The 15,396-nt window shown below is 50.0% G+C and overlaps 1 protein-coding gene across 1 annotated transcript in view; it reads right to left on the reverse strand.

Annotated features, from left to right (window-relative positions):
* The window catches only part of URB1 (URB1 ribosome biogenesis factor), a 783,310-nt gene that overhangs the window by 469,449 nt on the left and 298,465 nt on the right, over positions 1-15,396 (reverse strand). The gene's annotated exons all lie outside the window — the stretch shown is intronic.

Below are 15,396 nucleotides of genomic sequence, written 5' to 3' on the forward strand. Positions count from 1 at the left end.
GGCTAGGAAACATGCATCAATGAGGTGCTGTGTAACAGGGGTGCTATTTTGCAACACCAGAACTGTCCAAAGATTGAACTACAGTTCCTGGGAAAGCACAGTCTGGTAAACTAGATGTTGGTGATGAATTTGCAAGGTATAATCGAACTTTTCACAAGGGGAGACGGAGAATTTTTTGGTTGTATGTAAAATGTCTACTTTTAAAATGTTGACTACAATACAACCGTGTCGTCCATTATTACCCATGAAAAGTCCCAAGATTATTGAGAATTAATGCTTTCATTTAACTCTGCCCTAATAACCCTTTAGTATTCCTTAATACTTCCCATCTCTAAACCTTTGAAACCTTAAACTAATCCTTAAAGCAATGCTTTGATAAACCCTAAAAAATCCTAACTATCCCTGAACGTTACCAATCCCTGAAAACTACCAACCCCTTAATGCTTACCTTCCCTGAACCTTAAAAACGACTTACTACCCCTTTCTGCATATTTCCCTAAACTCAAAAACACCTACTATGCTACCCTTTCCTGGACCTAAAAAACACTTTCTACACCTTTTATGGTTCCCATCAGAGAACCTTAAAGAACTCTAGCTAGCCATAAACATTACCAATCCCTGAACCATAAGAGCCCTCTACTAAATATTTATGCTTCCATTCCCTAAACCCTAAAGCACAAGTTACTACTTGTGTAACGATATATCTGTAAGAGACATTAGTTAGTGATAGATTCCTTACCTTAGAATATCCCCAGGCATCAGACTGGATCCGGAAATTTTTGCGTAGCAGTACCCTTGCACGTCGATAGGCGTCGTCTGCGGCTCCGCGTCAGTCGTCGGCGCCGTGATGACGTCGTCGGAGTACTTAGACGCCGCCTCCGCGTGCTGAGGTCAGTTCTTAGACACAGCTTTTCCGCGCCAAAAACGCAGAGCCATGCTAAAAACCAACACTGGTGCCATTGAAACTAGGGCCCTGAAAGGGGATGACCTTAACCCTAGATATCGGTTCGCAGAACGGGGAGGATGGGTGGGTCGGTATGGAATCTATCACTAACTAATGTCTCTTACAGATATATCGTTACACAAGTAGTAACTTGTGAATCTGAAAGAGACACGTTAGTGATAGATTCCTTACCTTAGAATAGATACCGCAGCAATACCAACCCCGGTGGTGGGTCTGCGAACCAATAATCACACCAGAAAGTCCTGAAGGACGGAACGGCCAAAGAAGCCATCCCTCCGAACTTGGCTGTCCAGGCAGTAGTGTCTTGCAAACGTGTGCAGCGAGGCCCACGTAGCTGCCTGACATATGTCCTGCAAGGGGACTCCTCGGCCCAGGGCAGTAGTAGTCGCCATGGCCCGAGTGGAATGGGCCCTCAGCCCAACAGGAGGTTCCTTTTTAGCCAAAAAGTAGCACGCTTGGTTGCACAACACGATCCACCGGGAGATGGTCCGTTTGTGCACCGCCCGTCCTTTCTTAGCGCCCACGTAACCAACAAAGAGTTGGTCATCCACCCGGAACTGGCGTGTGCAATCCAAATAGAATGAGAGCGCACGTTTTGGGTCCAGACGGTGGAGCCGCACTTCCTCCTTTGAGGGATGCGGAGGCGGAAAGAAGGTGGGCAAGGTGATAGACTGCCCGGTGTGGAAGGCTGTGACTACCTTGGGCAGGAAAGAGGGTTTTGTCCGCAACACAACCTTGTCCGGATGGACAGAAAGGAAAGGAGGTTTAGAGGATAGAGCCTGGAGCTCACTCACTCTCCTGGCAGAGGTGATGGCAACCAGGAAAGCAGTCTTCAGAGTAAGAAGGCGGATAGGACAGTTGTGAAGTGGCTCAAAGGGAGCGCACATCAGAAAAGTAAGAACCAGGTTCAAGTCCCACTGAGGTATCACGAAGGGAACAGGTGGAAACGTGTGTGTGATGCCTTTCAGGAATCGATTTACAATAGGGGACTTAAACAAAGATGGTTGATCAGGCAGGCTTAGGAAGGATGAAAGGGCAGAAAGATAGCCCTCGATAGTGCCCAGAGCAGAGCCCTGCTGGGCAAGAGAAAGAAGGAAGAGAAGAACCTCAGAGAGAGGGGCAGAGAGAGGATCCACAGCCTTTGCTGTGCACCATGCCACAAATCTGTTCCACCTGCAGGCGTATACCGACTATGTGGAGGGACGCCTGGCTGCCAGAATGATGTTACAGACTTCAGGAGGCAAGTGAAATGGCCTCAACTGTCGCCGCTCAATCTCCAAGCATGGAGGTGGAGACTGGACAGGTTCGGGTGGAGGACCGTCCCCTGCTGCTGCAACAGAAGGTCCTCCTGAAGAGGCAGATGAACCGGGGGATCGACTGACATACTGAGTAGCTCGGGATACCAGTACCTTCGTGCCCAGTCCGGAGCCACAAGGATGACTTGTGCCTGGTCGCGCTTGATCTTCTTCAGCACTCTGGGCAGAAGTGGTATAGGCGGAAAGGCGAACAACAGACCGCAACTCCACTCGCGGCGAAAAGCGTCTCCGAGCGAGTGCCGCCTTGGAAATTCCAACGCGCAGAACTGATGACATTGCGCATTCTCTTCGGTGGCGAATAGATCTAACCAAGGCTCTCCCCACTGCTGAAAGAGGCCTTGCGCCACGTTCGAGTTCAGACGCCATTCGTGATCCATCATGCACTGGCGGCTGAGTTTGTCCGCCCTGGAGTTCAGAGAACCTGCCAGGTGTTGAACCACCAGGGTCACACCCTGATGTTCCAGCTATGTCCAGAGGCGCAGACCCTCCCGACATAGGGTCCACGACCCCACCCCATCCTGTTTGTTGCAATATCACATGGTGGTGGTGTTGTCTGAACACCTGCACTACCTGTACCCGGACAGAGGGAAGGAAGGCTTTCATTCACCCGCAGCTTCACAAGGGTGATATGGAGCCAGGGACTCCGCCGGAGACCAGAGGCCCCTGATCTCCGCCTCTCCCATGTGGCAAGCCCCATCCCAGGAGGGACGCATCAGTCACCACTGTGAGCACCGGTTGGGGAAGTGAGAGCGATCTGCCATTGACCCAATCGTGGTTTATGAGCCACCACTGTAATTGTTGTGCTGTCCCCTCCGAGATCTTGACGTGGTCGGACAGGTTGCCCCGATGCTGTGCCCACTGGAACTTTAGGTCCCACTGCAAAGCCCGCATATGCCACCTGGTATGATGCATCAGCAGGATGCAGGAGGCCAATCAGGCCCAGGAGCCGGAGGGTCATCCTGACTGAAACCGGGGATAGAGGCTGAAATATCGGAATCATAGCCTGAATATCCCGGATTCTCTGTTCGGGAGGATAGACCCGAAACTGCGCCGAATCCAGAACTGCTCCGATGAAGGGAAGCTTCTGAGAGGGACTTGGGTTTGATTTCGTCACATTGATGGAAAACCCCAGCAAATGCAGGAGGTCGGCCGTATTGAAAATAGGCATCCTGCAAGTCTAACACTACCATCCAGTCTCCCGGATCGAGAGCAGACAAGACCTGAGCCAAAGTCAACATCTTTAACTTCTCCTTCCGGAGGAAGCAGTTGACGTTCCGGAGGTCCAAGATGGGACACAGACCTCCTTTGTCCTTCTTGGGGACCAGAAAGTAGTGGGAATAACAACCACTCTCTACTTCTGGCCCAGGGACGCACTTGATGGCCCCCCTTGGCCAAGAGGGCAGTGACTCTCTGCTAGAGACGTGCCAAGTGTTCCCCCGACATGCGGTGGTACTGAGTTGGCATGGCTGGAGGGGTGGACTGAAAGGGAAGGGAGTAACCCTTGCGGATGATCTGCAACACCCATTTGTCTGATATGCAAGTGTTGCCTGTAGGGGAGGGGATGGCGGATCCTGCCACCCACTGGCGTGGGGTGCCCCCCATAGCTCAGATTAGAAAGGTTTGGAGGTAGAAGCAGCGTGGGCGGAGGTAGACGGATCCCCACTCTGATTCCCAGACCCGCCCTTGCAGAAACCGCATCTGCTGCCTCGCTGAGGCTGGTTCTGCACAGGCTTGCTGAAGAAACATGCCTGGGCGACCCTTCCATGGCCACGAAAGGAACGAAAACCAGGAGTGGTTGGGCTTTTCGTGGAAAGACCCAAGGACCTGCCCATGGCCCGTAAGTCCTTAAAACACTTCAGCGCACTGTCGACTTTATCGCCAAATAGGCGAGTGCCATCAAAGGGCATGTCCATGAGTGAACTTTGGACATCTGGCGAGAACCCCGTAGATCTCAACCAGGCGTGGCGACAAAGCGCCACAGTCTTAGAAATTGCTCTACCTAGTGAGTACGCGGTGTCCAAATCACACCGAATGGCGAACTTAGCCGCATCTTTACCTTCGGCAACAGCTTGGGACAGCACAGCTTGAGTCTCTTCAGGACACTGAGGCAACAACTGTGCAACTGTATCCCACACCGCGTGGGAATAGCGGCCCAATAGGCATGCGGTGTCACCGACCGCAGCCCTACGCTGGCCGATGAGAACAGCTTGCCGAACTGCTCCAGCTTCTTAGAGTCCTTGTCCGGCGGAGACGTGGGAAAGGCACTCTGGGACGTCGAAGCGTGGATGACCAGGCTCTCGGGCGAAGGATGAGTGGTCAGAAAGGCAGGGTCACCCGGCACCAGGCGAGGACGCCTGGCGACGTTCTTATCCACAGGGGCCCCTGTGGCTGGCCGTGACCAAGTGCCCAGTAAGACATCAGTGAGGGTGTCAATAAATGGCACCATGGGCTCCGACGAAGTGGCCGCCGTCTAGAGCACCTAATTGAGGAAATTAGTTTTTAGGGCCACGGTAGGGAGATCAAGGTTGAGGACCTCAGCTGACCGACACAGCACCACCATGTAAGAAGCACCCTCCTCCATGGTAGGTGGGGAGAGGAAAACCCCGGGTCAGAGGAGACATCAAGGCCGCTGGCCTCCTCTAACTCGTTCGCCCAGTCCTGCTAAGAGTCACACTGATGAACAAGAGCATCCTTGGACCCCTCCCAGTTGCCCTCCACCTCCGCCGTGTGTGGTACAGACCGCGGCGGCAGGGCAGGGACCGGGGAAGGAACAAAGGGCGCCGGGAAAGGCGCCGGACGGGGTCGAAGCGGCGCCATGTCCCAATGCGGATCCCAGGTAGAGACAAAATTGTCCTGGAACCTGGGAAGGGGTGGAACAAATGGCATCCAATGTGGCGCCGGAGGCGGAGCCGAGGATGGCACTGGGGCCAGAGCCGGCACAAAAGGGGGTGGTGATGGACGGAGCATCCGAACCAATCAAACACTCACACCCAGTCAAAAGCTCTGGGTTTAATCCATCACCGTTCTTTAGCCCACTCTGCCACCCCAGTTCAGACATGGCTATATGCAAATCAGTCTGACCCTGTGCCTCATGGGAACAGTCCAGCCCGAACTGCCAAGCCACGTCTTCCCTGGACCGGAAACAAGCCTCCGAGGACCGGATTCTGGCATTCCAGCCGTCGTCAGCCCGGCTTGCTTGAATCCAGTGGCAAAGTGAGTAAGGGACTCACGTCTGAGCATACCCCGCCACACTTATGGCGGCCAAAAACGGTACAAAAGGGGGTGGTGATGGACGGAGCATCCGAACCAATCAAACACTCACACCCAGTCAAAAGATCTGGGTTTAATCCATCACCGTTCTTTAGCCCACTCTGCCACCCCAGTTCAGACATGGCTATATGCAAATCAGTCTGACCCTGTGCCTCATGGGAACAGTCCAGCCTGAAGTGCCAAGCCATGTGTTCCCTGGACCGGCAACAAGCCTCTGAGGACCGGTTTCTGGCATTCCAGCCGTCTTCAGCCCGGCTTGCTTGAATCCAGTGGCAAAGTGAGCAAGGGACTCACGTCTGAGCATACCCCGCCACACTTATGGCGGCCAAAAACGGTAGAAAAGGGGGTGGTGGTGGACGGAGCATCCGAACCAATCAAACACTCACACCCAGTCAAAAGATCTGGGTTTAATCCATCACAGTTCTTTAGCCCACTCTGCCACCCCAGTTCAGACATGGCTATATGCAAATCAGTCTGACCCTGTGCCACATGGGAACAGTCCAGCCCGAACTGCCAAGCCATGTCTTCCCTGGACCAGAAACAATCCTCCGAGGACCGGTATCTGGCATTCCAGCCGTCTTCAGCCCGGCTTGCTTGGGACCTTGTGGTGCCGTGGCCAGAGCCAACGGTGCAGGATCCTGCGGCGCATGGCCAGGAGCTGGCGGCGGAGCTGACTGCTCAACAGGATCCTGACACGGGGCCCAAGGGCGCGCCAGCGGGAGCCTGAGGCCTAAACAGGCGGTCCATGGTAGCAAGAAATTCTTGCACCTGTGCGGGAGTCGCCGACGGACCCGGATAAGGTGGGTAGGCCACAGGACTCCCGGGCTCCGAAGGAGCCGCAGGCACAGAACCCCTGTCCCCCTCGTCCGCATCTGGGGACCGACTGTGGGACGTCGGAGAGCGACAATGCTTCTTAGACTTCTTTTTGTGTTGTCTCTTACCCGAATCCGAGGGTGAAGACTTAGAGCCCGAGGAGCGATGATGGTGGCCCCGCGAGCATTCTCTGGAGTGCCGGACTTCAAGCAGCTTCCGGCGTTGCTCCCTCAAGGCCTTCGGGCCATGGCCTGACAGTCCATACAGGACCGGGAGTCGTGGTTGCTCTCCAGGCAGTAGAGACAGACGTCGCAGGGGTCCTCCGCCGGCATATTGCAACAGCAGGCCCCACAAGACTTCAAACCAGGCATCCCTACGTGCACTAGAGTAAACCCAACTTACAGGAGACAAAAGTCTAAAAAAGATAGTCAAAAAGTGACTAAGGTACGTGCTCTAACCGGATCTGCGCTTACTGACGTGGAAAAAGAAAGAACTGATGTCAGCGAGCATGGGTGGCACCTAAGTAGTCTCCGTATCGTCTTCTCGGAACATACGATGCCCGCGACAGACGCTGAGCCGCACAGCGCTACCCACTGACGCGCAGAGGTACTGCTAGTGAAATCTTTCCGGATCCAGTCTGACGCCTGGGGATATTCTAAGTTAAGGAATCTCACACTAACGCGTTTCTTTCAGATACATGTGCACATCAAAAACATAAGAACCGTGCTCTGGAACCAAAGGTCTAACATTGGTCTCAGCCTACCGTCTTTATTGGGCACCAAGAAGTACCTCTGGCTTTTCTCTGCCTCTAGGACTCTCTTTATTGTCCCTGTGGGCAACATGGTCTGCACATCCATGGAAAGGATGGTGGAACGATCCAACAAAGTCCAGGTAAAAGCAGGAGGATAAGGAGGAGAAAGTAATCAGAAAAGGAAAAGTGTAACCATTTCAAACAACCTCTGAGACCCATCGGTCTGAGGTAATTGTAAGCCAGTCAGGCACACAATAACAAATCCTACCTGTGACTTACCGCAGATAAATAACAGTGTAGGAATCAGAGCAGCTTGGCAGCAGTCACAGCAGGGAACGAAGCCAGGTCCCAAGGGAAACCTTTCAACGTTTGGTACTGTGGTGAAACTGGGGAGTCACAGACAATAAACCTAAGGAGCGGGTCACAGCATGGCTATCTTTGAAGCACTCCAATGCCAAATCCACCATTTCTTCAAATATCCTGGAAGCACCAAACAGCATCTCCATCCAGAACGACTGCATGTCTTGGGAAAAATCTGAGGGGCAGATGTAGGCAATTTACCATACTCAATTAGCATGTTTTGCCCTGCCTCACTCCTCAAAGGAGGAGGAAAGGCTCTATTGATTGGACCACCAAAAGTGCTTTCATCTTTTACATCAATCGTACCAAAGACCATCGGTTGCATTATCAGCTTTTTGTGAAGTTCTCCAGGACAAAGAAAGGGAAGGCTGTGCAAAAGAGGACTATGTCAAGGTGGATAATTCACTGCATTCAGATCTGCTATGCTCTTGCCAAAAATCAGCCTCTGGAAAAGTCACTAACAATGCTTTGGGCACATAGGCGTTGGTGCAAATGTCCAAGAATTACTGTGTTGACAGCAATGTTCGGTAGAAAGTACAGTTTGCACGCTCAGTCTTGCAAGCTTTATTTGGTCTGAGTCTAATCCACAGTGTCCATTTTAAAGGTTACAAATCTGTGGTTAGAAGTATCCATCAGTGGAACAAGTTACTTACCTTCTGTAGCACTCCTGGTGGATATTTTATCTAACGGTAGACTCCTCACTACCCTGCCATCTCACAGAACTGCAGAGTGGCTTCTTCTTAAAGATCTGAACCCTGGTATTAACATTTGATTTATGCTCCGCGTCCACAAGTGTGAAAAGAGTCAAGCAAGAAACTGGTGTTGCGCTGGGGTAGCACATACATGCAGCTCTGCTACAAGTCTTTCGGTGGGGCTGGGGCAGTGGGTGCCCAAACAAAGCCCAAGTGGAGTCACACTACATACCTTATTTGGGCGCTGGACTCCTGCAATGAAAAAATTCCAAATACAGTCTGGGGAATATTCTTAAGGTGAGGAATCTGCAGTTAGAAAAAACACCAGAACTATATGCACTCCAGGCTCCTTTGTCCAGAATGACATCCCCTTGAATTTTTAGGGTGATGGAAATAGATTTACTAGCCTGGAAAAAAAGATGAAAACGTGATTCTTTCTTTAGATCCCCATTGCCCTTGTATCCTGCTTGCTTCTTTCTAGTTTAGATTACCATTGCCCTTGCATCATGATCTGATGGATGATTACTGTCGGTTTGGTTTCCCAAAACCAAGAAACCCACAGGACATTGCACCATATGAACTTACCTTTGGTAACCCCTTTTATGGTCAAGACTATGTAACCGCAGATTCCTTACCTTAAAATATTTAACAGGCACCAGACTGAACCTGGAAAATCTTGACCTGTACCTCTGTGCGCGGATGGCTCTGCATTAATGTCATCCATGGAAGATGTGACATGAGGGGTGCTTATATAGGCACCACCCCAGTGTGCTGACATCAGTTTCTTTCTTGATACATTACGTGCTCACAGGCAAAAAGCCAAAGCAGAATAGTTGTGGCAGGGGTGCTGACATAAAGGACCATCCATATGAAGCAGTGCAATTCGCGAAGAGGAAGGGTCGGTAAGGAAACTGCAGCTGGACAGAGTCTCTACCTGAAAGGCGTTACCAAAAGTTATATAACTTGTTCTTCTGGAAGAGACCCCTAACTGCAGATTCCTTACGTTAGAATAGATACCACAGCAATAACCTCACTGGAGGTGGGCCTGCGAAGTGACAAACCAGAAAGGCCTGGAGGACTGGGCGGGCAAAATGCCACTATGAACCAACCTGACTGTCTATACAGTAGTGCTTTGTGAACTTCTGGTGTGACGCCCATTTAGCCACCTGACAGAGGTCAAGTGCAAGCATGCCATATGCCCGCGCAGTAGTCGCAGCCTTGGCTCTGTTGGCGTGAGCAGTCAAGCCTTCTGGACGCTACGTCTTCGCCAATATATAGCAGATTTTAAAGCACAGTACAATCCATTGACACATGGTCTTTATTTGCACAGCCTTACCAAACTTTGCTGCGGTGAATCCAACAAAAAACAGATCCGAGTCAGTGTTCCTTTGTACACTCGCTATAAAAACTAAGGGCCCTCTTTGGAGCCATACGATGGAGCCTCTCCTCTTTAGAGGGGTGAGGTGGGAATAAAGAAATTGGAAAGGGTAACCGTCTGACTGACGTGAAATTGAGTCATCGCCTAGAAAGTATAGCTTGAAGTTTGCTCACCCTCCAGACCAATGATATAGCCATCAAAAAGGCAGTTTTAGGAGTAAAAAGCCTGAGAGTGCACTTATGCATGGATTCAAAGAGAGAACTCATCAGTTAGGTCAAAACCAAATTTAACTCCCACTGAGGCATAATCAAGGGAGAAGGCAGAAACGTGCAGCAAAGCTTTTAAGAAACAGGTCACAACAGGAGAATTAAATAGGAATTGCTGATCTAGCAACCACTGAAACGCTGATATAGTTGGTAAATTCCCCTTAACAATGCACAGAACTAGACCTTGCTGGGACAAAAATGACACAAACAGTAACACATCAGACAGTTTGGTATGAAGTGGGTCAACGTGCTTGTCTGAATACCAAGCCACAAACTAGTCTCAATGGCAGGTGTTTACAGATTTCGGTGAGGGGTAACATCCATAACCTTGGGAGGATACTCCGGGGTCGCCGCTCAGTCTCCAAGCATGAAGATGAAGCATGCATAAGAGATGCAGGACTAGACCCTGCTGCTGCCACAGGAGATCCTCCTCTAGGGGCAGCCTGATCAGAGGACAGATGGTCTGGATAACGTACTCTCCACGCTCAATGTGGAGCCACTAGGATGACTTGGGCCCGGTTGGTCCATATCTTTTTGAGGACGCAGGGGTAGTATATACGGAAAAGCATACAGGAGTCCAAAATTCCATAAATGTGGAATGAGTTTCTGAGTGAGAGCCATTTTGGAAATTCCAATGTTGAAAAGTGCAGACATTGCACGTTCTTGGCAGTAGCGAATAGAATGAGTCAAGGCTCTCTCCATTCATGGAAGAAACCCTGTACCATCTCCGAGCATAGATGCCACTGGTGGCCTGCAATGTGTTGACGGTGGAGTTAGTTTGACCTGGTTTGTCAGTCTCTTTCCCACGTAACTCGCTGTCAGCGCCGTGACACCTCCATTGGATGTAGCTGTTGCACTTTAAAAAATGTAATAATAATAATAATAATAATAATAATAATAATAATATGTCCAGAGGTGCCGGACCTTTTGGCACAGAGGCCACAAACCCCACCCCACCCTGCTTGTTGCAGTACTACATTGTGGTGGTGTTGTCCATGAACACCTACACCAGCCGCCCTTTGACGGATGGTAGGAAGGCTTTCAATGCCAATTGGATCGCTCAGAGCTTCCACAGTTTGATGTGAGCCAGGGTTCTGACAGACTAGAGTCCTCTAATCTCTATCTCCTCCAGGTAGTAACCCATCCCAGGAGCAAGGAATTGGTCACCACTTCCAGCTTTGGAAGGGGGAGGGAGAGGGGGAGAAGGGGCGGAAGCAGCCCCTTTGGCCAATCTGCAAAGCCCAAGTGTCCGATGCCATTGGGGCAAGTGATGGCATATCCGGCCACTAACTGGGTGCCCATGGTGCTAAAGGAGTGTTTGGAAGTTGCTGCAGTTGAAGTCGGGGAAGGAGGGGTGGGAGACAGATCAGCTGGTCACCTGACCCATGATGTCTTTGTGTACCACACTCTCATCCATGCAGAGTCTGGAAACATGCACAGGACAGAGGCTGAGTGGGAATTTGCACGGCTGGAAGCTGTTTTCATAGCCGCGAAAGGCAGATTGAGGTGGGACACAGGGGATTGCAGCAAGGCCCAAGGACCTGGCCGTAGCCAGAGAGTCCTTGACACACTCGATATTTGAATCTGCCTAGTCTCTGAAGAGACAGGTGCCATCGAAGGGCATGCCCATAAGGGAAGCTTGGACATCCCTCAAAACGCCAGTCATCCAGTCAGCCAATTTCTGAAGGTCCCCATCCTAGGTTTCGGTGCCTATACCTTTTACCAAAATAAATAAGTTGGCTACATTTCCACCTGGCCGTCCAATTATCTTGGGTAATGGGTCTTTGACAGAGCATCTGTCCGAATTTGTGGACACTTTCCTTAAACCTCTTGTGGTCAATCTTACGTCCTATATTCAGGACGCAAAGGACATACTAAACAAGTTTGATGATTTACAGTGGGACGATACAATGTGGTTAGTCACCATGGACGTAGAGTCTCTCTATACTTGTATTAAAAAATAATATGGACTCATTGCAATTGAGCACTTTCTTTCAACTATAAATTCTAGTCTCTTGGAGCACAATTTGATGCTCCTAGAAAGGAGGGACATAATCCTGAGTAACAACTTCTTCTTGTTCAACTTGGACTGGTACCATCAACAACAGGGTACGGCTATGGGATCAAAATTCGCGCCATCTTATGCGAATGTATTCATGGGATGGTTAAAAAAAAAACATGCCTGGTCTATGAGGGCAGGAGAGTGGTTGAAAGATGTGTATTTCTGGGGACGATATATAGCTGATATTATTTTATTCATATTTCCCTTGCAGCTAGTCATAACGTTGCTTAGAAGTTGATGCGTTTTTATTCGATATACGCATAAACTGGTAAGGAACCACTTGATCTCCTTTTCCATTTTTGAAAATTGCAAATCCTTTTCTTCTCTTGCCACAATAGTGTTGGTGATATCGGGCTTAATTATGATGTTAAGAGTTGGCGTTTTGTTTCTCACTCTTTGGGTGCCATAAAACGTCTGTTCTGTTTTCCTTTTTTCTTTACTCGTCTTGGTATTTTCTTTTTTCTCTCCAAGACATGACCTCTAATCTGTATTGCTCCTCGTTTCACACACTTTTTTCTTGGGGGTTTCGGTGTTTCTTTTTGTTTCACTATGATGATACATGAAAAATAATTAACTTTCAGGATATATTACAAGTTAATAGCACTGTTTGCTGAAAAGATTTTAGTAATATGTATAAATTCAGTATAACAGATTTGTGGGTTACATAATATGTGTAAAGTTTTAGGTCTGAGACTGTGTTTTGTCTTATTGTAAGATGATTTATGTCAATCTTTGCAGCCCTGATAATGCCCTATTTAGGGTGAAACGCGTTGGCTGCACGAGTTGGTGTTTTACCTCAATAATTTGAAAATAAAAAGAAGCAACAGAGATACTGAAGACTCCTGATCTTATTCTGTGGAATCACAATGTTGTTTACTAACTTTTCTTTTTGGTTTGCTTCTCCGTACTTTGTTTATCCCGGAAAGATATTCCCTGATCCTAGAAGTCAGTTCGCAGTACAGGGAGGATGGGTGGGCGATGAGGAATCCATAACTAATCTATGTCTCTTACAGCTATATCGTTACCAAAGGTAAGTAACTTGTTCATCTGAAAGAGACAATTAGTTATGGTTTCCTCACCTTAGAATAGATACCCCAGCAATACCAATCCCTGTGGTGGGTCACACCAGATAGTCCTGGAGAACTGAACAGCCGAAGAAGCTGTCTCTCCGGACTTGGCTGTCTGGGCAGTAGTGTTTGGTAAACGTGTGCAGTGAAGCCCACGTAGCTACCTGGCAGATGTCATTGAGGGCGACTCCCCGTCCCAAAGCAGTGGTAGCTGCCGTCGTCGTGGTGGAATGGCCGCGCAATCGCACTGGAGGCTCCTTTTTTGCCAAAGAGTAGCAAGCTTTAATGCACAAAACTACCCACCTAGAGACCCATCTAGAGACCCACCTAGAGATGGTCTGTTTGAGCACAGCCCAACCTTTTTTGGCGCCCACGTAGTCAACAAAGAGCTGGTCATATACCAGGAACTGCTTGGTATGATCCAAATAGAAGGAAAGCGCTCGTTTTGGATCCAGACGGTGTAGCCTCTCTTCCTCATTAGCAGGATGTGGAGGTGGAAAGAAGGTGGGCAAAGTGATGGTTTGACCAATGTGGAAAGAAGTAACCACTTTAGGAAGAAAAGAGAGTCAAGTTCGAAGGACAACCTAGTCTGAATGAACTACCAGAAACTGAGGTTTTGAAGAAAGAACCTGGGACTCACTCACTCTGCAAGCACAACTGAAGGCAACCAGAGAGGCAGTCTTTAAAGTAAGTAGTCTAAGAGGAGGACAATTATGTAGCGGCTCAAAGGGAGCGCACATAGGAAAAGTAAGACCCAAGTTCAAGTCCCACTAAGGCATTACGAAGGGAACAGGAGGAAAAAGATGAGTAATGCCTTTAAGAAAGCGATTTACAACAGAGGAATTGAAAAGGGAAGGCTGATCAGGAAGCCTAAGAAAGGATAAAATGGCTGAGAGATAGCCCTTAAGTGTGCCCAGAGCAGGACCTTGCTGGGCCAAACAAAGGAGAAACAAGAGAACCTCAGAATGAGGGGCAGAAAAGGGATCCACAATCTTTTCTGCGCACCATGCCACAAATGTGTTGCATCTGTGGGCGTATACCGTCTTAGTGGAGGGACGCCTGGCTGCCAAGATAACATCACAGAATTCAGGAGGAAGGTCGAAGGCTGTCAACTGTCGCCACTCAATCTCCACGCAAGGAGGTGGAGGCTTGACTGGTTCCAGTGGAGGACCGTCCCCTGCTGCTGCGACAGAACATCCTCCAGAAGCGGCAGTCTCATCGGAGGATCGATGGCCATGTGTAACAGCGCGGGATACCATACTCTTAAAGTCCAATCTGGAACCATAAGAATGACTTGGGCCAGTTTGCGCTGGATCTTCTTCACCGCTCTGGACAGAAGTGGTATAGGGGGGAAGGCATATAGATGACCGCAACTCCACTCGCGACGAAAAGCGTTGCCTAGCGAGTGCCGCCTTGCAAATTCCAACGCGCAGAATTGCTGACATTGCGCATTATCTTCGGTGGCGAATAGATCTAACCAAGGCTCTCCCCACTGCTGAAAGAGATCTTGCACCACCTCCGATTGAAGACGCCATTCGTGATCCATTATGTACCTGCAGCTGAGTTCGTCCGCCCTGGCGTTCAGTGAACATGCCAGGTGTTGAACTACCAGGGATATGCCCTGATGTTCCAGCCATGTCCAGAGACGGAGAGCCTCTTGACATAGGGTCCACAATCCCACCCAGCCCTCTTAGTTGCAGTACCACATGGCAGTGGTGTTGTCCGTGAACACCTACACTACTCTTTCCCGGACAGAGGGAAGGAATGCTTTCAGTGCAATACGGATCGCCTGGAGCTCCAGAAGGTTGATGTGGAGCCCGGACTCCACCAGAGACTAGAGGCCTCTGATCTCTGCCTCTCCCATGTGGCCGCCCCACTCCAGAAGTGATGCATCCGTCACCACTGTGAACTCGGTTGGGGAAGGGAGAGGGATCTGCCGTTGACCCAATCCTGGTTCGTCAGCCACCACTGATATTGTCGTGCAGTGCCCTCCGAGATCTGAACGCAATTGGACAGATTCCCCTGATGTTGTGTCCAATGGAACTTCAGGTCCCACTGCAGAGCCTGCATATGCCACCTAACATGATCTACAAGCAGGATGCAGGAGGCCATGAGACCCAGTAGCCTCAGGGTCATTCTGACCGAAACCAGTGATAGAGGCTGAAAGATCGTAATCATAGCCCAAATATCCCGGACTCGCTGCTCGGGAGGGTAATCCCTGATCAACGAGGATGAGCTGCGACCACCGCCATCACTTTTGTGAACACCCAAGGTGTACTGGTAAGGCCAAAGGGGAGCACGGTAAACTGAAAGTGCTTGTGGCCTACCGTGAACCGCAGGTAAGGACAGTGGGCCAGCAGGACAGGGATGTGAAAGTAAGCGTCCTGCAAGTCCAAAGCTTCCATCCAGTCTCCAGGGTCGAGGGCAGAGAGGACCTGAGCTAGTGTCAACATTTTG

This window comes from Lissotriton vulgaris, chromosome 8 (genome assembly GCF_964263255.1).
Source record: "Lissotriton vulgaris chromosome 8, aLisVul1.2, whole genome shotgun sequence".
Classification (NCBI taxonomy): domain Eukaryota; kingdom Metazoa; phylum Chordata; class Amphibia; order Caudata; family Salamandridae; genus Lissotriton; species Lissotriton vulgaris.